The sequence below is a fragment of the Balaenoptera physalus genome (genome assembly GCF_965194825.1).
Source record: "Balaenoptera physalus genome assembly, chromosome: 15".
In the NCBI taxonomy this organism is placed as follows: domain Eukaryota; kingdom Metazoa; phylum Chordata; class Mammalia; order Artiodactyla; family Balaenopteridae; genus Balaenoptera; species Balaenoptera physalus.
In genome coordinates, this window is record NC_138894.1 from 66,631,198 (window position 1) to 66,654,059 (window position 22,862).

The 22,862-nt window shown below is 38.2% G+C and overlaps 1 protein-coding gene and 1 long non-coding RNA gene across 2 annotated transcripts in view; one reads left to right on the forward strand and one right to left on the reverse strand.

Moving 5' to 3' along the window:
* The window catches only part of ARHGEF33 (Rho guanine nucleotide exchange factor 33), a 77,745-nt gene extending 55,541 nt beyond the window's left edge, over positions 1 to 22,204 (reverse strand). The window contains exon 1 of the mRNA XM_082427926.1: positions 12,744 to 22,204. The gene's annotated coding sequence lies outside the window, so the exon portion shown is untranslated. The remainder of the gene's footprint in view (positions 1 to 12,743) is intronic.
* On the forward strand, positions 1,928 to 18,447 carry LOC309644276. Its single transcript, XR_014254340.1, has 2 exons — positions 1,928 to 2,330; positions 8,270 to 18,447. It is a non-coding gene; the product is annotated as an uncharacterized lncRNA (long non-coding RNA).
* Positions 22,205 to 22,862: the final 658 nt, after the last annotated feature.

The following is a 22,862-nucleotide window of genomic DNA, read 5'->3' on the forward strand; positions in this document are numbered from 1 at the left end:
AAAAGCAACGTATGTTTCATGAAATGATATATTTCATGACCTTGCTTGTACCTGCGTCATAGTTTCCAAAGCACTCTCGCATACATGATCTCACCTGATGATTGTAGCAATGCTGTGCAGTGGGCAGCACACTTTACCATCCATTTTATACAAAGGGAAACGGTAGCTCTGAACAATTAAGGAAGTAGCTCCAAGTAGAACCATTATTCTTTCTATTAGTTTCTATCTTTAAATAAACCTCTTCATGTCACAGGATTCCAAAGCACTGTAGTATCAAAAGCCACTTTTACTGTCATTAAAAACATATCAGTCCCTATGTGGGGTCTGATAGCTATTTGAAAAAGCAGATTGAATAAATTGTAAAATGAGGAAAGTTTTGACAAGTCTAATGACATATATGGAGATTGAGAGAGAGAAAGAATACGAAGTAGAACAAAAAAATAGGATGTAACCACTGATTCAGAGGCTATGAAATATTGTTATTAAAATTCTATGTGCATTTTATTGCCAATAACTTTTAAAGTGAAATGAAATGGACAATTTTTTAGGAAAACATAGGTTGTTGAACTTTGTTTTAAAAACTATAAAGTCAATTACAACTCTCTATAGAAGATATTGAAAGGGGGAGGTCAAATATCTACCACCAAATAAGAAATAACCCACGATAATATAACAGGAAATTTGTATAAATAACAATGACTGTGTTATTTAATCCATACCCCCAAAATAAGATATATATGTCACTAAATCCATTCTATGAGGTTCTGATACCAAATCTACTCTAGGATAGCCTAAATAAATATACAAATATTCTAAATAAAATATCAGAAAACAAAAATACAACACTATGATCAGTGGTTTGTTCTAGGTTATAAAAAGGTCTTGATGCTTAGAAATCTATTAATATAATTCATTAATCAATATAATGCAAAAAACAAAACAAAAACAAAAGCAAAGAGCACAGTGTGACCCTGAGAAGCAAAATAATGAGATTAGACAAATTTCACAATACATAAGTATATATGCAGGTGTTTAAAATGAGGATGCCTCAGTGATAATGTAACATTTTATACCAACTTCCCCCAAATATATAAAATAAAATCATCCTTGAATACATAGCAATTTATGATGGCAAAGGCAATAAATTAAAGAATTAAAGAATTAAAATAGGGATCTCACCAGATGACTCAAACTGTAAATAGTCTTATTTTGAAAATAGTTCTTGGTCCTCAAGTCAGCCTCTTACTTGACCTTTTCTCAAATATAAGTGTTGCTAGAAACAGGATGGCCCCTGCCACTGAATCAGATCACAAGGCCATTGTCACATCCTTGGTTAACTGCCTGAATGCTAGTTCCCTCACCAGACTGTAAGCAGAGGGTGTGTTTTATTCATATTTGTATCCCCTGCTCCTTGCCCCATTCTGAGCTTGTGCCCAACGAATGTTTATGGAAGTGAGTTGAATTCTCATCTAATAGCCTACAGAGAAACGTGATTTTTACTGTGCATGCTTCACATAAGCAAAAAATAATCAGTGGTAAGTACAGAAAGAGGTTAGCCTAGAGGTGATTTTTGTTAGAAAAAAAATTTTGTTTTATTTTATCAAGCAAAGTTTCACTAGCAGAAATATATCCCCCGCGCCCACCATTGGGCTTGACAAACCAAGAGAGAATAAATAGGATTTCCTAACAAATGGTCCAGCACCAAAACTATAACTGATACTCCATGGTTGCCAGCAACCTCAAAGTGCCCACAGCCAATGAGAAGAGGGGCAAAGCACAGAGAGTGGGCAGTTCTGTAGCTCATAAAGCACATAGAGGTTCTTTACATCTGAATATGGAATAGCAGAGGTCCTCTCACCGCCACTCCACAGGCACGTTAATTTTTTTGTTTTGTCTACCAAATATCAGTCAAGATATATGCTTGAGTTGCTATGTGTCAACTCAATAAGAAAAAAAAAAAGGAATGCCAGCATGCTATTACACATACAAAAAAATCCAATGGCCAGAGATAATTATTTTAAGTTTAAGAATGCCTCATTTAAGACATCAAAACTTATCAAAAGTTTCAGACCATATTACTTCCAGAAGCTCTTCTGACTCATTAATTGGCATACATAAAGGTATTAGAACCTGATTTTGCAAGCCTGGACACTTCAGGGGCTACGGGTCTGGTGAGGAAGATGTGCACTATCTCTTTTCTTATCCTGGTTTGACTCACTTTAATTTCAACCTTTTAAACAGGTTCTCTCCTTGGATTTTCTGAGTAGAAGTTAAGAGCCTCCCGACACTCTGTGCAAGAGGCAGAGGGCACAGTGTTACCTGAATACAAGGTAAATACCTACTTCAAAAGAAAATTGACTGTTGCTATATTTTCACTAGGTCAGTCCTGCTTGGAAGAGAGGGAAGACGGTGAAGGGCAAGAGAGGCTCCTGGGAGAATTTTGCAGGGAAGGAGCCCTGAGCCCCAGAGAAAGCTCCCTCCAGCCCTAGGGGTGACCCTAATTTGCAGAGGGTAAACCCTTAACTAGTCCTCAGGAAGTATTCTTCCGGCTGAAGCACAGGCAGTGGCCGGACTCACAAGATCTGAATCACGTAGCTGAGTTAGTAGTACTTTGTGAAATAGAGCATCAGTTACCACTAACAGCCTATTTTAGGTGAGAGGGGAAACAAGGTTACTGCTGACACTCCTGGGAGCATATTTTTCATAGTTCAGATGAAATGACATCCAGGTTGGATCTGCCTTTAGCACTTTTAGAACTGCTAAAAAGGAAACTAGAGTAAAATACAATCTTCATAATGGCTAATTTCTCACCACCTCCCAGTGAACTCCAGGACTTGGAAATCATAGACAAATCCTGCAAATCTATGACCTCAGTTAGAATAGCCCACAGCCCGTGCACCGTTTACAGGGGTCAGCTATGTTCTCTTGAAACTACAGCATTCTCCCTGCAGAACTAGTCCCCCCACAGGCCTTACGTATTCCTACCTGAGGATCTCAGTCCCCACGGTTCCCCTGCCTAAAACCCTCTGCCCTCTGCCAACCCAAGTCCTGCTCACCCTTCAAAGGGCAGATCATGACTCATACCCTTCATAAGCCTTGACTTGGCCATTCTCCTCAACTGTCATCTGTCTTCACTAGGGCAAGGATCATCTAAGAACCCATTATTATTAGAGTCAAACAACATAGTAACCCAGGTATAAGAACTATTCAACATTTTTACTGATTGATAACAAATGTAAATTCATCATTAGTTTGATAATTTCTTTTTTAATGTATCCTATTTCATACATGTCCTCCTTAGAGCTAAGGTATACTGAACCCAATCAATGGGTAATTTCTTACTACAGCTGGTAAGTTTGGCACAAGGATAAAAGGCCTAGGGAACTCCCTGGCGGGCCAGTGGTTAGGACTCTGTGCTTTCACTGCTGAGGGTGCGGGTTCAATCCCTGGTCAGGGAACTAAGATTCTCCAAGCCGCTCAGCAGCACGGCCAAAAAAGAAAAGAAAAGGCCTAAAAACATTCCATAAAGAGACCAGAACACATTGGACACACTGGGTCTGGTTTTGCTAAGAAGCTATATTCTGATTCCTAAATCTCATCTTGCACTATTTCAACTTCCTTTTTGGAAAAAGTTGGGACAGGAATAAGGAAATAAAATACAGAATAGAAGTACTCCATCCTCCTGCCTCCAAACTGAATTACATACTTCTCCCATCCCAGATAGTTGGATAGCAATCCTATTCTTCAGAACCTTTAAAAATATGTATGGAAAGACACTGAACAACCTCACTTGAAATTTATCTAGCGCAACTTAAACGTACTATAACTAATCATTCCCTGTGTAGATCATGCCCATTTCATCTTGTTCTGATGTCATTTGAAAATGGCTCCCTTAACTGAAGGCAAGTTGATCTAACAGGGCACACACATGCTGCCCCACATCATTTCTTGCCTTCGTTGCTATGTACTTAGCACTCTTGTTAGGCCATCCATTTTGCTTTCTGATGACGCAGTCTGTGAACATTTTCCTCAGGCTTCCTACCATAGAACTATGTAAAAATTCTCCCTAAAGAGTCAGGAAGGTAGTGCACCTCATGACCAGCAGTATTGGGGAAAAGAAGGAATACTGGACTGAGATCCAACCCTGACTTCTCAATCACTGTGGGGCTGTGGGAAAGCCAGGCACCCTCTCCAGGCTTCCATTTCCTCATATCTAGTATGCGGAGTCTCTCAAAGTCCTTGCAGCTCTGAAATGCTGAGGCTAAAACCCTAGCAGGGCATCTCCAAATATTACTCAGCAATATGGTGATATGGCAACCAATGGCCTTCCTTCCCAGCCCTCAGTCCAGAGCCTTCCATAACTGTCCCTTTGTTCAATTTAAAAAAGAAAAACCAGGGACTTCCCTGGTGGTCCAGTGGCTAAGACTCTGCGCTCCCAATGCAGGGGGCCTGGGTTCGATCCCTGGTCAGAGAACCAGATCCCACATGCCACAACTAAGAGTTCTCATGCTGCAACTAAAGATACCACGTGTCACAACTAAGACCTGGCACAGCCAAAATAAATAAATAAATGTTAAAAAAAAAAAAAAAGAAAGATCCACTCTACCCCAAACCAAAATGATGCTAAACAGTTCACAATTTCCTAATCCCTATTTCTTCTGCTATGTCATTTTAGCTATCTTTTTAGTATTTAGGTCTTTATTTTGAGAGAAGGAAACAAAACTGTCTGTTCTTCTGATCTTTTTCTTCTGCTAAATGAATATCCCTTGTTGGACTTATATTTCTTTCCAATGAAGATTTTCTTTTTTTTTTTAACATCTTTATTGGAGTATAATTGCTTTACAATGGTATGTTAATTTCTGCTTTATAACAAAGTGAATCAGCTATACATATACATATATCCCCATATCTCCTCCCTCTTGCATCTCCCTCCCACCCTCCCTATCCCACCCCTCTAGGTGGTCACAAAGCACCGAGCTGATCTCCCTATGCTATGAGGCTGCTTCCCACTAGCTGTCTACTTTACATTTGGTAGTGTATATATGTCCATGCCACTCTCTCACTCCAATGAAGATTTTCACTTGGCTGTTCCATGGTCACCTCAAATTCAACCTGTTTAAATCACATCGGTCACCTTCAGCCTATCCAGGTACCCCCTTCAGATTTCATTTCCCAGGCTCTGTCACTAACACCACTATTGACCCAGACTGAAGACCTTGGAATGATTTTCCTCTCATCCTATGAGCCACCATTAGTGAAATCCTTCTGAGTCTTCCTTTATATGGTTTCTTACATTTTCTCCTTCCTTTTTTTTTTTAAAATTTATTTATTTAATTTATTTATTTTTTTGGCTGCATTGGGTCTTCATTGCTGCGCACAGGCTTTCTGTAGTTGCATGGAGCGGGGGCTACTCTTCATTGTGGTGCGCGGGCTTCTCATTGTGGTGGCTTCTCTTGTTGCAGAGCACAGGCTCTAGAGCGCAGGCTCAGTAGTTGCGGCACATGGGCTTAGTTGCTCCGTGGCATGTGGGATCTTCCTGGACCAGGGATCGAACCTGTGTCCCCTGCATTGGCAGGCAGATTCTTAACCACTGCGCCACCAGGGAAGTCCCTCTGCTTCCTTTTCGTTGTCACTTCTTTGGTTCAACCTGACGGCTTTGTTCCTAAACATCTATAGGAACATCCTAACTAGTTTATCAACACTCTATGCTGCTACAGTACTAGATTATTTTCCTTTAAATATCACTTTTATCATCTTTTGCCCTTGTTCATGCTCTTGAATAGCTCTCTCCTTATTAAAGTATACAACAAACCTCAAGGTCCTCCACAATGTCCCTTCCCTTCCTCTCCAACCTTGTTTCTGATATTTAGGAGGTATTCCAGCCCCCTAACTCTTATTCACCACTTGCATTCCTACCTTATCTCTCCTCTTCCCTGCAGCCTAGTCTGCCCTCCTCATCCTACTCCAATTGTCAAATCCTTACTCATTCCCCAAAGTCTAGCTCAGGTTCCTTCACTCTCTGGGACTTTCACCTTCAGTCCAATAGGAAATTATCCCTGTCGTGGAATATCTGTAGAACTCAATTGGAACCAAAACCATGATTTTCTGCTGTATGTATCTTATGTTATAGTCTCATTTTCTAAACAGACTTCTTGAGAAAAGAGGCTATTTTTTCCAACTCCTCGTATTCTTGACGCCTGTTTTATATTCTTACATAGAATAGAAGCTCAATAAAAATTTGTTGACTGAGATGGTAAACCTGCTAAACATTGTCAATAGTAACTATTTAGCACATATCCTCCCCTAATTAATTAGGTGTTAATTACTTACTAATAATTACTTGTTAAGTGTTCTCTTACCTAACAATCTGGCAATCAATAGTCGTGGACATAGAGACAAAGGGAGAAAGAATTTGGCTGCAGGAAATCCAGGCCAGGAGAGTAGAACAAAGGGGTTTAATGCTCTATCTCAGTCCTAAAGGGCATTTTCAGAGTGACAGGGTCTAAAATAAGATGATCTGCGATGGCTTAGCCTTTGTTATATATATTAGATTCTAATGTTTTGGATTTAGAGACAAAGTCAATCCTTTTCTTCTCCACCCATTTTGGAACGAACCTTAGAAACCTCACTGCCTGGGGTTTGCCCACTTCTTTTCTCTTAACACTCAGGGACCTGCCTTTGGCCTGTAATATCTACCACTCAACTTCTTGGGGATCCATGCTCCTAGTCTCCAAAACAAATATGAGATAGGCAGTAAATGAGCCTGTAGACGCAAGATCTAGGAATCCAGGAAAAACAAAAACAAAAACGAAACCACACCCACCCCTTTGAAAGCAGTATTTTCAGCCTGCTCCTTGAATCCTTAACTCCTTCCCACACATTCCTAAGCTTAGGTCCTTCCTCTAGCCTGTGGCTTGTGAAGCTGAGGAGAGAAATACTGTAAATCTGGATGCAAAGTTTACATGCAAATCAAAATCCTGTAAATTCAGTTTTCATAGCCTTTTGAATTTACTGTTAATAGCCATAATCCCCATTGGCAAAAATTATATAAATAAGTAGATTCAGTACATTTGAAAAGTCATTAAAATGTTAATATAGAATATTTAGAATCACGGAAGCAAGAAAAGCTCATTTGTGAAAATCCTGGGACCCACAGGATGTGAGGGGAAAAAGCGAGGTTGAAACTCAAACTCTTACGCACCTTCACCAGGGCCCATTTTGCTCCTATCTCTTGACAACTTCAAAGTTTTGTCAAGTTTACAATATCCCACAATCATACATTAAGGGTAAAAAAAGTTCTAAGGCTCCTGGTCTCTTTAAATGTCACCTCATTAAAAGGGCCTTCCCTGACCGCACACGTAAGAGCAGGGGTCAGCTTTCACTGCCTGTCTCCTTTCCATTGCTTCAGTTTTCCCTACAGCATTTTCTACCAAATGACAATGCTCTGTTTATTTGTTTATTGATCATCTTGGCCCATCATCTCCACTTCATGAGGGCTTGGATGTTTTTATTCACTCTGCATTCCCCGAGCTCTGAAAGAGGGTCTCGCACAGAATAGACCCCAAATACATAGGTATGGAGTAAATGAATGAAACAGTATCAGTGTCATGGTTTAGAAAGACCAAACCAAACCACACCCAACCAGAACAACTTGCAATATAAACTAAGGATTCAGCATATGGTAAAAAGGATCAGAGCTGAAAGATGACACAGAGATCAGCCAGCCAGACCCTGTCACTTCACAAATAAAGAAAATGAGGTCCATGGTTAAGTGACTTAAGTCGTAAGCTCTTGTTTTGACAGAAATAATAAAATGGTTCACTACAGAGTTGCAATTTCTTGTACAAATATGGTAATTATGGAATTTGATAATACCATTTTAATCTCAGTGAGGTGGGCCTCATAAATAAGTGGAATAAAAAGGCTGTCAGGTGAAGCCCTTTGCCCAAATAAACCAACCTCACTGTCACCAACACTATGACTCTATTCCTTTGGATCTTGAGAGATTTTTTTAAAACATACTTTACTTACTCTGTCGTCAGCTAACACTTTAACTCGTTGAGGGCAACACTGAGAGCCAAGCTAGGTAGGGGATGGGGACGGGGAGTCAGAGCTTTGAAGTATAGAGCGTCTGGACTCCAGTGCTAGCTGCATGATTTAAATAGCTGATGGACCCTGGGAAAATTACTTAATCTCTCTGAGAGTCTGATTAGCTCAGTCTGTGGTATGATTATATGTCTCTGGTAGTGATTATTACTATCCTTTGCAGTGTTGCCTAGCACAAAGCTGGAAGCTCTAGCCTAAGATCGATAGAGGTGAAAGAAAAAGCAAACTTTGGATCCTCCCGAGGAGTCTAGACTCAACGGTCTTTAAAGGTAGGAACCATGTGTTAAGCTTCGTCTGTGGTCTCGAGCACCTAGCTCACAGGTAAGCGCTGTGCAGGCACTGGTTACCACTTCAGGAGCCAGAATCGAGAGCTTGCATCCAAGACAGCAGCCTCAGCCCAGCTGTGGAGAGGGAGGGAGTCCCCCCCCCACCAGCAATCAATTGCTTGACAATCTCAGGCCTGAAAATGGGGCTAGAGATCGATTAAGGAGCTGTGCATGCACCTATCTTTCAGAGGTGCTGAAAGGGCCTGGAAATGTGAGAGGGAGAAAACCATACTAACGAGGAATTCTCTCAAGGAAAGTATCTTGTGTGATCGAAAGGAATGCTTCGATAAGCATCTTGAGGGTGTGTATGTATGTGTGTGTGTTTGGGGTGGGTGATGGGATATCCTAGATGCAGGCTTGAATAGCAACAAATGGTTGCCAGAAAGCCTTCTTGGAAGGGTGAGTCTGGTTTTCTTGTAGGACTTTTGTTTTGCTGAGCGGTGTAGCCAGTGTGAGGCCAGAGTTGAACCGCTCTTGATCCTGAACAGGAGACTGAGTAGTGCCCTTGGGAGTCCTCCTTTTCCACTCTACCTCCGTGGAGGAATCAGCCTCTTTTCTATTCAAATGCTGAATAATGAAAGAAAATCTGTTTGAATGAGTGTCAGATTTTAAGCCTGCCTCATGTCTCTTGATCAAGCTCTGCCTATGGGACCTTAATTTTATGCCTGAGTGTGGCTCCCGATATATCCTGTAGCCAGTTAGACATTAGTTGATATGATTTTGCTACTTGTAACAGCTAATGACTGGACTAGCTGAACTTACTTGATTTGTTTCTCTGTCATAGTATTTCAAATAAAACTTCATAGCAGTTAGTATATATGATACAGATGTGTAGATGATCGCAGCTCATGCATTTCAACAAATCCTTGCCTGTGTACCTTTGTTCCTTCCATCCTCTATGCCTCAAATATCTTTCCTTACCTAATGAAATATTTCTCATCCATCAAGGCTCAATTTAAGCCCCTCCTTCTCTATGAAGCCTGCCCTGGTCCTCCAAGTCATCATTAGTTGATCCCTCTTCTACTACATTCTCATACCATATTATTAGTGTCTCTCTCTGTTGGGATTTATAGGCAACAGGCCCTGCCTGTGTCCCACACGACACTATAAGCTACACCGAGACAGGGACTATTTCATATTCATATCCATTGCACCTGGTGAGTATCTGGTTCTTATCAAACTAGACTGCTAGACTTTAAGCCTCAGGATAAACATAGATTATCTCTTTATAATAGCAATTTTACTCAATGGTAAGCAATTTTTAAAAGTATTATGTATTTTAAATGTTCAGATAGTTCACAGAGAGGCATGCAAAATTAGCCTGAGTTTTAAAGGTAAATACATTTATATCATTTGTTCACATTCCTCTGATATGAAAAGTTTGAGAACTTTTTGTGGTGGGCACTCAACACAAATTTGAGTTGAATTTACTTAAATTCCAGAGGATGTTTATAGTTAATGATTTCTTTCCCTAAAGAAAACAATAGGGAGAGGCTGGTAAAGGGTACAAACTCTCAGTTATAAGAAGAATAAGGTCTGAGGATCTAATGTATAACATGGTGACTATAGTTGTTAAGATTGAATTGTAAATATAATTGAAATTTGCTAAAAGAGTAGAACTTAAATGTCCCCACCAAAAAAGGGGGGGGAAATCCTTTCACAATGAATACATATATCAAATCATCACATTGCACACTTTAAATATCTTATAATTTTATTTGTCAATTATACCTCAATAAATCTGGGGAAAAAAGAAAACAACATGGAATCTTATTTATTTTTATTAATAGCAAGGAGATGCATTTTTTTTAAATAATGAGCTAGAAAGGCAAGCTGGAAAAATCAATGCTATATCCCCTAAACTGTACATTTTTTGTTAACAAAAGCTCACTATACATGTAGACTGAGAAATCTTTCAGAGCACTACCCTTCGGCAAAGACCAAATGCTTCTTGTATTTTAAAAAGCTCTTATGATACATCATACACACAAAATAGCATATATAATATATGTACAAGTTTAGTCTTCAAAGCCTTTATAGCATCTGATAAGTAAAATTTTTAATGAACAATAAATATTTATCAAGGGAAATATCTTTGAGACTTTATAGTCTTACCTCATTTATGAAGTCACTGCCAAGAAGTAGGAGGTGAGACTAATATTGCCTTTTTAGATAGGTATATCAGGTGAAGTACAGCCAAATAGAAATGAACTAGCTATGACATTATTTGTAAGCCTGGCTTTATACCGCATTACTTTAAAACAAAATTAGAAAAATAACTATAAAAGCAATACATGCTCAGTGTAAAAAAGTTGATAACCTTACCCATTTTACCCTCTTTCTCTTTTCCTACTCTTTGCAAAGTCAATAGGAAACCAAATGGTCCATCCAGAGTTACTGTAGGACAGTGGAAGGCAAGATGGTGTGGCAGACCAGGAGTGATACAGACACCCCGAGGCACTGACATTAACTTGACTGTGCATGGGACTCACTGCAGTGAGGGGGCAGGTGTACTGCCCAAATTTTGAGTTTTATCCTACAAATAGTCTCAGAGCTTCAGTCTCCCAATCTCCTTTGTGAAAGCAGTGACCTTCCACCCAATTCCATTTGATTTTAGCAACATATCTTTTTAATAGTGTATTATTTCATCAATGATCCCCCAACAAATCTGAATCAAATGGTCTTATCTCCTTTTTATATCTTATTCTATCATCCGCATTACTATTCCCATGATCATTTATTTAGTCATGCATTAATTGTAGACTTCTTACCTACCAATGAAAATCTTGATCACAATCCTTCAGTGACTACTAAAGTTCAAACATCCTAACACAATGGACAAAACCCTTCATGATCTGGTCTCTACCTAGCTCTGCAAACTCTTTAATCACTTTCATATACATACTGGGCTCCTAACACAAAGACAGTCTTGTGGTTCCCTGTCCTTTCTAGCCTCTAGGATTTATAAATGTTGTTTCCTCAGTGGACATCCTTCCCCTACCCTGGGCTAGCTGTCAAACTCCTTGTGTTCTTCAAGATTTCTGTGCAAGTATCACTCTTCCCTTTCTTGACATGTCTCAGTAAAGTCCTTGCTTTTCTGTGCTGCCATAGCATCTTGTCCACACTTCTATTATAGTATTTATGTTAAATTACTAATTTAAAAATCTTACTTCTACAAGATCAGGGGTCCGTATACTCTCAGAGTATCCATGAATCCCCTGAATTATAGGCAGAATTTTATACAGATTTATTTTCTTCTGGGGAGAAGGTTCAGAGCTCACATCAGAGTCTCAAAAGAGTCCATATTTACTCTCTCAAAACCAAATTAAGAACCACTGCACTATATTATGAGTCCCTAGGAAAGAAAGAGTGAATTCTATTCTTTGAGTCTCGATAGTTAGATGCCTAATGTTAGCTGAATGAGCTTTTCAGTTATTATTTTAAGATAGATATTTATACTAGTACAGATATATGGTAAATTCATCCTCCTCTATTCATTGATGTTTTTAAGTAGACAGGAAGTGTGATGCAATGAAAAGCATATTGGACAAAAGGAAAGATGGAAGGGTTTATACCAAACTACTAACAGTGGTTATGCTTGAAAAGAGGGATGGGGTAGGGGTGGGATGGGCTTAAACATTTTACTTACACTCTTCTGTCTTGAACAAGTGTTTGTTTTATAATGTGCACTTTTTAGATCTGAAATTTTAAAATATTGCTTTGAACTATGAGACTTTTCTCTTAAGTGCATTAAACATGTAGCTTCAAATTCCAGCTCTGTTACTTATTTAGTTTTGTGAGCCTGGAACCTTACTTAATCTTCATAAACCTACTTCAACTGTAAAATGAGGGGAAGACTTACCAATCCCACATAGTTATTATGTCGCAAAGCCTAGCATAAGTAGGAACTCAGTAAATATTAGTTGAATGTAAAGTAAATGTTGTCATTCTTAAGGTTTTTTTGCAATCCCCAAAGACATCTAAAATATAACTCAAAACATGGTCATTATTGTCTCAATACTGTGAGTAGACATAAATGCAGTAAAAGTTTGATGTAACATGGCTGGTTTATTAGGTGGCTATTAGCTCTGGCTACTAACTAATAAAGGAATCCCACAGTATGTCCATTTGTTTTTGTTTTTAAACAAAGAAGCATTACAAAACTCTTCAAAACAATTTGTAATATTTGTAGTTCAAGAATGAAGTACAAGTACTGATTTAAACTAAGTAAAGTATAAGTACATTGTTTTAAACTAGCCTCTCAGTTTATGTGTTCTTACTAGTAATAAGTTCTTTGCAATTTTCACTCACCTCATGGCCTGTTTCCACCTGTAGACATCACACCATGTTTTGTGAAGCTTTCCTGATTTCTTTAGAGGTTCTATAAAAAATAAAATGCCATTGATAATGACAGGTACCTTGTAATGTATACCATCCTTTTTTCCTATAATTTCATAACTAAAAGTTTTTATTATATATGCAATTGATTGTTTAAAATTTCTAATAGTTAAAATACATAATGTAAAATGTAAAAGTTCTTGTTTCTCTTAGTCTTTTAATTTTTAAGTCACTTGGTGCTGAGTAGGCACAATGATTTGTATCTTTGGGGTGACTAATAAAAATAAATTCTTATGTATTTAGAAGCATAGCTGGAATACTCTAACATGGCTTAGGGGGCTTTGCTGAATCAGAAGAATTCAAAGCAGTTCATCTGACCTGAAAATAATGGAAGCCAAAAATCTAGAGGTTTTCCTAAGTACCCCACATTAAATGAAATCACCTACATCAAGTGACAAGTGAAGTAGGTTTATAAGAGGTTTTTCTGTAGGGGCTAATTGAGGTGATCTACAGTCAAAAGTAAGTACAAATCCTTTTGGAGAACGCTCTATGAATTATATGGTTTTGTGAGCAGTACAGCAGTTACCAAGCCAGCTGTGTGTTTTATTTATTTTTTCGTTATCTGAAGCCTCTTGGGCAGTTTGGCCAAGTCTCTGAATCTCTGGGCTTTCAGTTTCTTGATCTGTATAATAGGCACAGTAGTAATAATAGGCACTTCACAGTACAGAAGTGAGGATTAAGGGAGATGAAAGCTGAGGGTCAGGGGCCAGGATGCAGGAGTGTGCAGTGGGGGGACCAAAGGCTTACTCAGTCACATTTGTCATTTTGTCACGTCCCTGTCCTTTATCCTAAGTGAATCTGTGTTTATTCCCAGCTTGGCTTGTTCTTTTTTTCCCCTTAACTTTACAGAAAATTTTTCTTATAAGATTCTTTTTTGTGCAAATGCTGTTCTTTGTCCTAAAGGAATATGACAATCAATGGATGGCCTTACTGGCTCTGTCAGTCACTGCCAGTTGCCACCCAATATCCATTTCCCCTGTTTCCTGTAGTAACCCAGTTAAAAAAACTATATTCCCCCTTCTCCTTCACAGGTAGGTGTAACCATGGAGATAGATTCTACCCATGAGTTACAAGTTGAAATAGTGTGAGTGACTTTTGGGAAGTTTCCTTAAAAGAGGAAACACATCTTTTTCTTCCCTTTCCTCCTTCCTGCTGGCTGAACACCAGTGAGATAGGTGGAGTCCTAGCAACCTTCTTGGACCAAGAGGTGAGACACCAAGCATGGCAGAAGAGCAAGATAGAAGGAACCTTGGTCTCTCACACCAGGGAACTGCTTGAATAGCTCTAGATTGCCTATGGACTTTTTTTTTTTTTAATGTAAGAGAGAAATAACCTTCTAGCTTATGTAAGCCACTATTATTTTGGTTTTTCCAACATATACAGATGAGCCCAACCTTAATGATATGCTGGTCCTCTAGGAAGTTGTCTCGAACCAAGAACCATTTTTAATTCTTAGAAGTGTTCTTACACTTCCTTTGATCCTATGTGTGCTTTCTACATATCAACAGTAGATTTTCTACTCTTCAAAAGCCTCTAGTGTAGCTCTCCAGTCCTTGTTTTTACCCTTTCTCTCTTGCATCACCCATATTTTGGATATTATACACTCATTTGAGCTCCTCAGATAGGAACTTGGAAAATGGGGCCACTCTATTGGGGAAGAAAGAGGGAATTTTGGCTAAAATTAAGTTTTTAGTTTTTTTGTGGATTATAGGAAAAGCAGAGTTCATTTCAACTCAGCAAACATTTATTAAGCACATACCATGTAAAAGGCATTGTGCCGGGAGGAAATATAAAGATGATGTTGTTCTGGCTTCAAGGAGCTTACAGTCTAGTAGGAAAGATGAGACACACAAATAACTACAGCATATGATGGATTGGGAAAAAATGCAATAGGAAAAGTGTAAAGTGCCTAAAACTTTCAGAGGAGAAAAGATGAGTTCCAGTTGTGGGGATTAGAGAAAATGTCATGAAGAAGATAGGATTTGAGCTAGGCTTTGAACAATATGTAGAAATGGTAAAAAAAAAAATAAAAGTTGGGGGGGAGCTCAGCAAAGGACCAGAGGTAGACAGTTACAATGCATCAGTGGATTTAAGGATCCCAGGCAGCATCGAGGATAGAGTAGAAGGTAAGGCTAGACAGGTGGATTAGAGACAGATAAAGGGTGGTGAATATCTTCTTGGGAGCCTGCTCTGAAGTGGAGAGAATAAGGAGTCACTGAAAGATTTTAAGCAAGGGAATAACCAGACCACATGTCTTCAGTCAGAAGATGACTCTTGTGACTGTAGAGGAAAGACCAGCTGCAGAGAGGCCGGGAGTGGGCACTTTTAATAATCCATGTAAAATGTAATGATGGCCTGAATTAGGGAAGCGACTATTAGAAAGGAAAGGAGGGCACAGATAGAAGCAATATTTCAAAGGTTACTACATGAGCTAAATGTATGCTTTGCCGAGGAAAAAGAGTCGGACTGTAATTCCCTGATCCAGAAGTGGAAAATCTATCCATAAAAGAATATTTAAAATTACTCTACAGTTACATAAACTAGAAAACTTAAAGGAGGCTGAATATGCTGTAATAATGAATTTATTGGTTCTACAATTTTAGCAGAGCCTTAACATTTATCTTCCCGAGACGTCAGTTGGGGGTAGGCTGACTGACCCTGCTAAGAGATGGGGAAAGAATATTGAAAAGCATCTCAGGAAAGAAATGGAACCATCACTTCTATCCCGTTGTTCATCCTTTGCTCAGGTGTTATGGTAAATAGCAGGTGGCAGGGTATTTTACAAGGTAAGGTTCTTTCACTTCTCCTTAGTTACCCCTTTACCCACCCTTATGCACCCTCTCTACTCACCCTCCCCCCCACACACACTCCATAAGGAATCCAGTGAAAATTTAAGAGAAGGAGGTGTCTTTCTAAAGAGCATAAGAATTTTCTAATATTTGCTTCTTCATCGCTCACTAAAACCATGCCAGCATAGCCCCCCAGAAATGGAAAGGGCTGAAATAGACCCATATAAGGGCATTGTGTTCTCAAATAGTTTTCAGCTAAATAACACCCCCCTCCCCCAAATCCTAAATAGCTACTTCCTCGTTCTCAGGGGATACATTCTAGAGATTTCCTCCAATGGACAAATTTGAGCATCTAATCAGCTGCCACTTTGTCTTTTTATTTTTCTGATAATTGAGGAAGATTTAAATAGGTGTTAATACCTAATAATCTCTCTTTTCTCAATAAGGGCAGGAGCTGACAACAAAATAATCATGAACCTACGAATCAGAATAGTGTCCTGTGTAATATTTTGCAATTTATGATTTAGTTCATGTTATGTGGGGCACTGAGAGCAATAAGTGAAATAAAATAATGAGGATTTATTTTCTTCCGTGATTCCCAAGGTGATTCCTGCCATTCTTGAAAGCAGAAGTAATTAATCAAGTCACTGGGGACAAACAGCAGAAATGTGATTGTCAAAACTATGGATATTGGTTAAACTGTGTTTCACTCATGTAAGTTGTGTGTGTGTGTGTGTGTGTGTGTGTGTATGTGTGTGTGTTGGGAGCTGGTCAGTGGGAGAATCAGCATCTTCGACATTGTCTCTGAGAGAAGATTAGCAGGAATTATTAATTTAAAAGATTCTTACGTTTAATAAAAACCCAAAAGCTAAGAAAAATATTGAGCAACTTATACTCCAGTCCTAAAATTCAAAATCAAATTCCTTAACCTGGGGTCCACAGATTGTGTTTCAGGCCATCTGTAAATCTCCTGAAATGATATGCAAAATTTGGTGTGATTTTACATTTTTTTGCAGAGAGGGTGGGCTGGTTTCTAAAAATTCTTAGAGTGATCCTTGACCCTCAAAAAGGTGAACTCCAGTCATTAAAGAAAAGAGGAGGGAGGAAGAGGGAGAGAGAGAAAGAGAGGAAAGAGGGGAATAAAGAGAATCCAGGAGTCTCATCAATTCTGTCCCAAATCAAATCAATCAAATATATGTGAAGTTTGTACAAGGCACTTAATCTATTAACCTTTATATTTGTATTAAAAATTAACAACAGTATGATCATCTTCCTTTCAAAAGCCTCTGAGGTTTCAAGCTGGTTTAGATTGCATTTCAGAGCCCATGATATTAGCAAAAACATAGATATTAATTAAATTCATGGAAACTAGAAGAAACGTGTGTCAAAAAAGTTATTTCTTTAGTATGAACTTCTGATTGTTTATGCTAAATCCTTCAGAAGTGCCTTTAGTTAAATGGCTATACCATTTGCAACAAATATAATTTCATATTAAAAGGAGCTATAAAAAGGACAAAAGGTTTATACAAAGGCAAATTTCTATATTCTTCAGAATACTATTGTTTCAGCATATAAAATACTAATTATAGTGGATTCCTAGTCTCACTTAAGAATAGAAAGCTTTCAAGTGAAACCTAATTCTTCTCATCATGCTCCCAAAACCCCTGCAAAGGATTTAGAATTCTCACTAATGTTCCTATGTAATTAATTAGCACATATTTTTCTGTACATAGAGGAGTAAACTCTGATAGAATCCTCTATCCCTTTTCTGTGTTACAAAAGTCATAAATTAACCTCCCTACATTCCTAATCTTTTCCATTCTTTATTCTTAATCCCAAAGAGGCATACACATATTGGATTTATCTGCCATGTAAAACAAGCATTCAGTCATCCTTTCTTTAAGATTACTCTCAAATTTTAATTCAGCTTCAACTAAATACGTAAATATGCAAAACTCTTCAGTCTAAATGTTTCATTAGTTGACAACCTGCAAAGACAGATTATTACATCATACAAAAATTAAGCAGGAAAATGAATGAATATTTTACAAATGGTTTTAACTTTGAATAAAAAGTAATTTCTTTAAATGACTTCCTTAAATAAAAGTTAGCATATTTTGAAGCTAAATTAGTAAGGATTTATGGGATCTCTTCCCTTATGAAAATATTTGCCCTCTCAATGCCTCTCAAAGTACATAAGAGCACATACTTACCCCATATTGCTTGCCGTGGTTATATCATCCTCAGATCAAGGCTTATCTGGATTCTGAATTAACTTAAATGTTATAAAAAGAAGCAGTAGAGGTTTGACTTCCCCGGAAACGAGACTGTCATATGCTAACTAGGCTTTTAAATGAGGAAAACTAGTGTCTCTTCCAATTATATAAGCTCCAGGTCAGATTCTAGCATCAACTAATCAAATAACTGAACTGCATTTAGTTTCAAGGAGTAAAAGAAAGAAAACTGTTTAAGAGGAATGACTTTAGTGTCTTAGAAAACTGGAGACTTGAGCATTGAAAAGTTACTTATATATTAATAAAAGTTAAATAGTTTAAAAGCAAAGTATATATCTTGCTACCTTAAATAATTTGAAGAAAAATATTGGGGAAAATTTAGTTTGCAGTAAAGCAGATATTTCTATATTTTCCAGAAGTTTTGAATTTGCATTCTATGTCCTGGTCTCTGAAAACATCCTCTCACCTTACCTTAACTTGTCCAGTATTTATCTCCTTAGAAATTCCAGTACAATAAAAGTATTTAATTCTAAAGCCATACCAGTTAATGTTAAGCAACATATCCAAAATGTCTAATTTTTAAAATGTATCTTTGAACACATATGAATAGGGTCTTTTGAAATTAATACAAAGTTATCATCATGAGAAGCTATAAAAAATACCATTTTAATTTCAACGTTTTAAAAGACATCTCAACCCAAATTTATAGTAGTATAACAAAAAATAAAAATAAAAAAGGATTTGGCAATGATATATTGAGAAATACAAATTTTCACAAGATTTTGAGGGAAGAAATATTTTATAATATGGAAGTTATCTATTGCACGCACCATCTTGCGGGGGCTCAGTTTTGGAGAAATAGTTTCAGTAAAAACACTAGGGTTAGGGTCTTTATTGTAATTTTTAATATGTAGCTGTCACGTACTGCTTTGGTAATTTCAAAATTATGTTATCTAAAAGGTAAAGAAGCTTTCTAAGCATAGAATATATGAGCACACACTGATCTACTTTTTAAAAATTGAGATATAATTCACCTATGTCAGAGAGAAATTTTCCTCTACCCTTCTAGATTCTTTTGGCTGGTCTAAGAATTACAATGAATTTGACATGAGACAGATTAACAGCAGAAAAATCAAACAAAAGTTTAATAATGTGGGAGAGAATCAGGAAAACTGAACAGCTCACTAAGATGGCCAAAGCTCTCCCTTAAAAACCATATCAGCTAAAGACACAAGAGGTTGTTGAGGGTAGTGGTTTGGGACTTCAAAGGAGGGCAGTTCAAGTGGAGATGGAAATGCAAATGCAAACGCTTGGTAAACAACCATTTGTTGGGCCCTGCAGAGACAATGCTGCAGAGTGCACTGTGATCTCTAGGCCCTGCTCAGCTTCCCCGGCCACACCTAGCCTAAATTCTTTGCAGATACCTCTGGTGATACCTCTATTCTGGGAAGAGGTCCTTTATCTAAACTCTTTAGGCAGCTCAGGGGGGGAGGTAAAAAGAAAGACTTCAGGAGTCTTCTGTTTCTTAAAAATAATCTCCCTAAATTAATCCTCATGCCAGAGAGACACATTTTGGGGTGGCAAATTTTGCTCCCCTACACATAATATACATAAAATTTGCCCTTTTAATATGAACAATGCAGTGGTTTTTCATGTTCACAAGTTGTGCAACCACTAATTCTAGAACGTTTGCATCACCCCAAAGAGAAGCCCCATGCCTCCGAATTCCTCCTCCCTGGCAACCACTAATCTACTTCCTGTCTCTATGGATTTGCCTATTCTGGACATTTCACATAAAAGGCCGTATAATATGTGGCCTTTTGTGACTGGCTTCTTTCACTTAGTACAATGTTTTCAAGGTTGATTTATGTTAGAGCATGTGTCAATACTTCATTCCTTTTTATGGCTGAATAACATTCCATTGTACAGATATATCACATTTTATTTATCCATTCGTCAGTCGATGGACATCTGGGTTTTCAGTATTGGGCTGGTATGAATAGTGCTGTTATAAACATTTGTATACAAGTCAATTTTCTTGGGTGCATACTTAGGAATTGCTGGGACATATGGTAATTATATGTCAACTTTTTTTTTTAAAGATTTATTTATTCATTTTATATTTTATTATTGCTGCGTTGGGTCTTTGTTGCTGCACACGGGCTTTCTCTGGTTGCGGCGAGCGGGGGCTACTCTTCGTTGCACTGTGTGGGCTTCACATCGCGGTGGCTTCTCTTGTTGCAGAGCACAGGCTCTAGGCGCGCGGGCTTCAGTAGTTGTGGCTTGTGGGCTCTAGAGCGCAGGCTCAGTAGTTGTGGTGCACGGGCTTAGTTGCTCCACGGCATGTGGGATCTTCCCGGACCAGGGCTTGAACCCGTGTCCCCTGCATTGGCAGGTGGATTCTTAACCACTGCACCACCAGGGAAGTCCTATGTCAACTTTTTGAGAAACTGTTTTTGTTTTTTTTAATCAGTCATCAATTTTATACACATCATTGTATACATGTCAATCCCAATCTCCCAATTCAGCACACCACCATCCCCACCCCACCGCGGTTTTCCCCCCTTGGTGTCCATACGTTTGTTCTCTACATCTGTGTCTCAACTTCTGCCCTGCAAACTGGTTCATCTGTACCATTTTTCTAGGTTCCACATACATGCGTTAATATACAATATTTGTTTTTCTCTTTCTGACTTACTTCACTCTGTATGACAGTCTCTAGATCCAACCACGTCTCAACAAATGACTCAATTTCGTTCCTTTTTATGGCTGAGTAATATTCCATTGTATATATGTACCACTTCTTCTTTATCCATTCGTCTCTCGATGGGCATTTAGGTTGCTTCCATGACCTGGCTATTGTAAATAGTGCTGCAATGAACATTGGGGTGCATGTGTCTTTTTGAATTACGGTTTTCTCTGGTTATATGCCCAGTAGTGGGATTGCTGGATCATATGGTAATTCTATTTTTAGTTTTTTAAGGACCCTCCATATTGTTCTCCATAGTGGCTGTATCAATTTACATTCCCACCAACAGTGCAAGAGGGTTCCCTTTTCTCCACACCCTCTCCAGCATTTGTTGTTTGTAGATTTTCTGATGATGCCCATTCTAACTGGTGTGAGGTGATACCTCATTGTAGTTTTGATTTGCATCTCTCTAATAATTAGTTATGTTGAGCATCTTTTCATGCGCTTCTTGGCCATCTGTATGTCTTCTTTGGAGAAATGTCTATTTAGGTCTTCTGCCCATTTTTGGATTGGGTTGTTTGTTTCTTTAATATTGAGCTGCATGGGCTGTTTATATATTTTGGAGATTAATCCTTTGTCCGTTGATTCGTTTGCAAATATTCTCTCCCATTCTGAGGGTTGTCTTTTCGTCTTGTTTATGGTTTCCTTTGCTGTGCAAAAGCTTTGAAGTTTCATTAGGTCCCATTTGTTTATTTTTGTTTTTATTTCCATTACTCTAGGAGGTGGATCAAAAAAGATCTTGCTGTGATTTATGTCAAAGAGTGTTCTTCCTATGTTTTCCTGTAAGAGTTTTATAGTGTCCTGTCTTACATTTAGGTCTCGAATCCATTTTGAGTTTATTTTTGTGTATGGTGTTAGGGAGTATTCTAATTTCATTCTTTTACATGTAGCTGTCCAGTTTTCCCAGCACCACTTATTGAAGAGACTGTCTTTTGTCCATTGTATATCTTTGCCTCCTTTGCCATAGATTAGTTGACCATAGGTGCGTGGGTTTATCTCTGGGCTTTCTATCTTGTTCCATTGATCTATGTTTCTGTTTTTGTGCCAGTACCATATTGTCTTGATTACTGTAGCTTTGTAGTATAGTCAGAAGCCAGGGAGCCTGATTCCTCCAGCTCCGTTTTTTTCCCTCAAGACTGCTTTGGCTATTCGGGGTCTTTTGTGTCTCCATACAAAGTTTAAGATGATTTGTTGTAGTTCCGTAAAAAATGCCATTGGTAATTTGATAGGGATTGCATTGAATCTGTAGATTGCTTTGGGTAGTATAGTCATTTTCACAATATTGATTCTTCCAATCCAAGAACATGGTATATCTCTCCATCTGTTGGTATCATCTTTAATTTCTTTCATCAGTGTCTTACAGTTTTCTGCATACAGGTCTTTTGTCTCCCTAGGTAGGTTTATTCCTAGGTGTTTTATTCTTTTTGTTACAATGGTAAATGGGAGTGTTTCCATAATTTCTCTTTCAGATTTTTCATCATTAGTGTATAGGAATGCAAGAGATTTCTGTGCATTAATTTTGTATCCTGCTACTTTACCAAATTCATTGATCAGCTCTAGTAGTTTTCTGGTGGCATTTTTAGGATTCTCTATGTATAGTATCATGTCATCTGCAAACAGTGACAGCTTTACTTCTTCTTTTCCGATTTGGATTCCTTTTATTTCTTTTCCTTCTCTGATTGCCGTGACTAAGACTTCCAAGACTATGTTGAATAATAGTGGTGAGAGTGGACATCCTTGTCTTGTTCCTGATCTTAGAGGAAATGCTTTCAGTTTTTCACCGTTGAGAATGATGTTTGCTGTGGGTTTGTCATATATGGCCTTTATTATGTTGAGGTAGGTTCCCTCTATGCCCACTTTCTGGAGAGTTTTTATCGTAAATGGGTGTTGAATTTTGTCACAAGCTTTTTCTGCATCTATTGAGATGATCATATGGTTTTTATTCTTCAATTTGTTAATATGGTGTATCACATTGATTGATTTGCATATATTGAAGAATCCTTGCATCCCTGGGATAAATCCCACTTGATCGTGGTGTATGATCCTTTTAATGTGTTGTTGGATTCTGTTTGCTAGTATTTTGTTGAGGATTTTTGCATCTATGTTCATGAGTGATATTGGTCTGTAATTTTCTTTTTTTGTAGTATCTTTGTCTGGTTTTGGTAACAGGGTGATGGTGGCCTCATAGAACGAGTTTGGGAGTGTTCCTTCCTCTGCAATTTTTTGGAAGAGTTTGAGAAGGATGGTTTTAGCTCTTCTC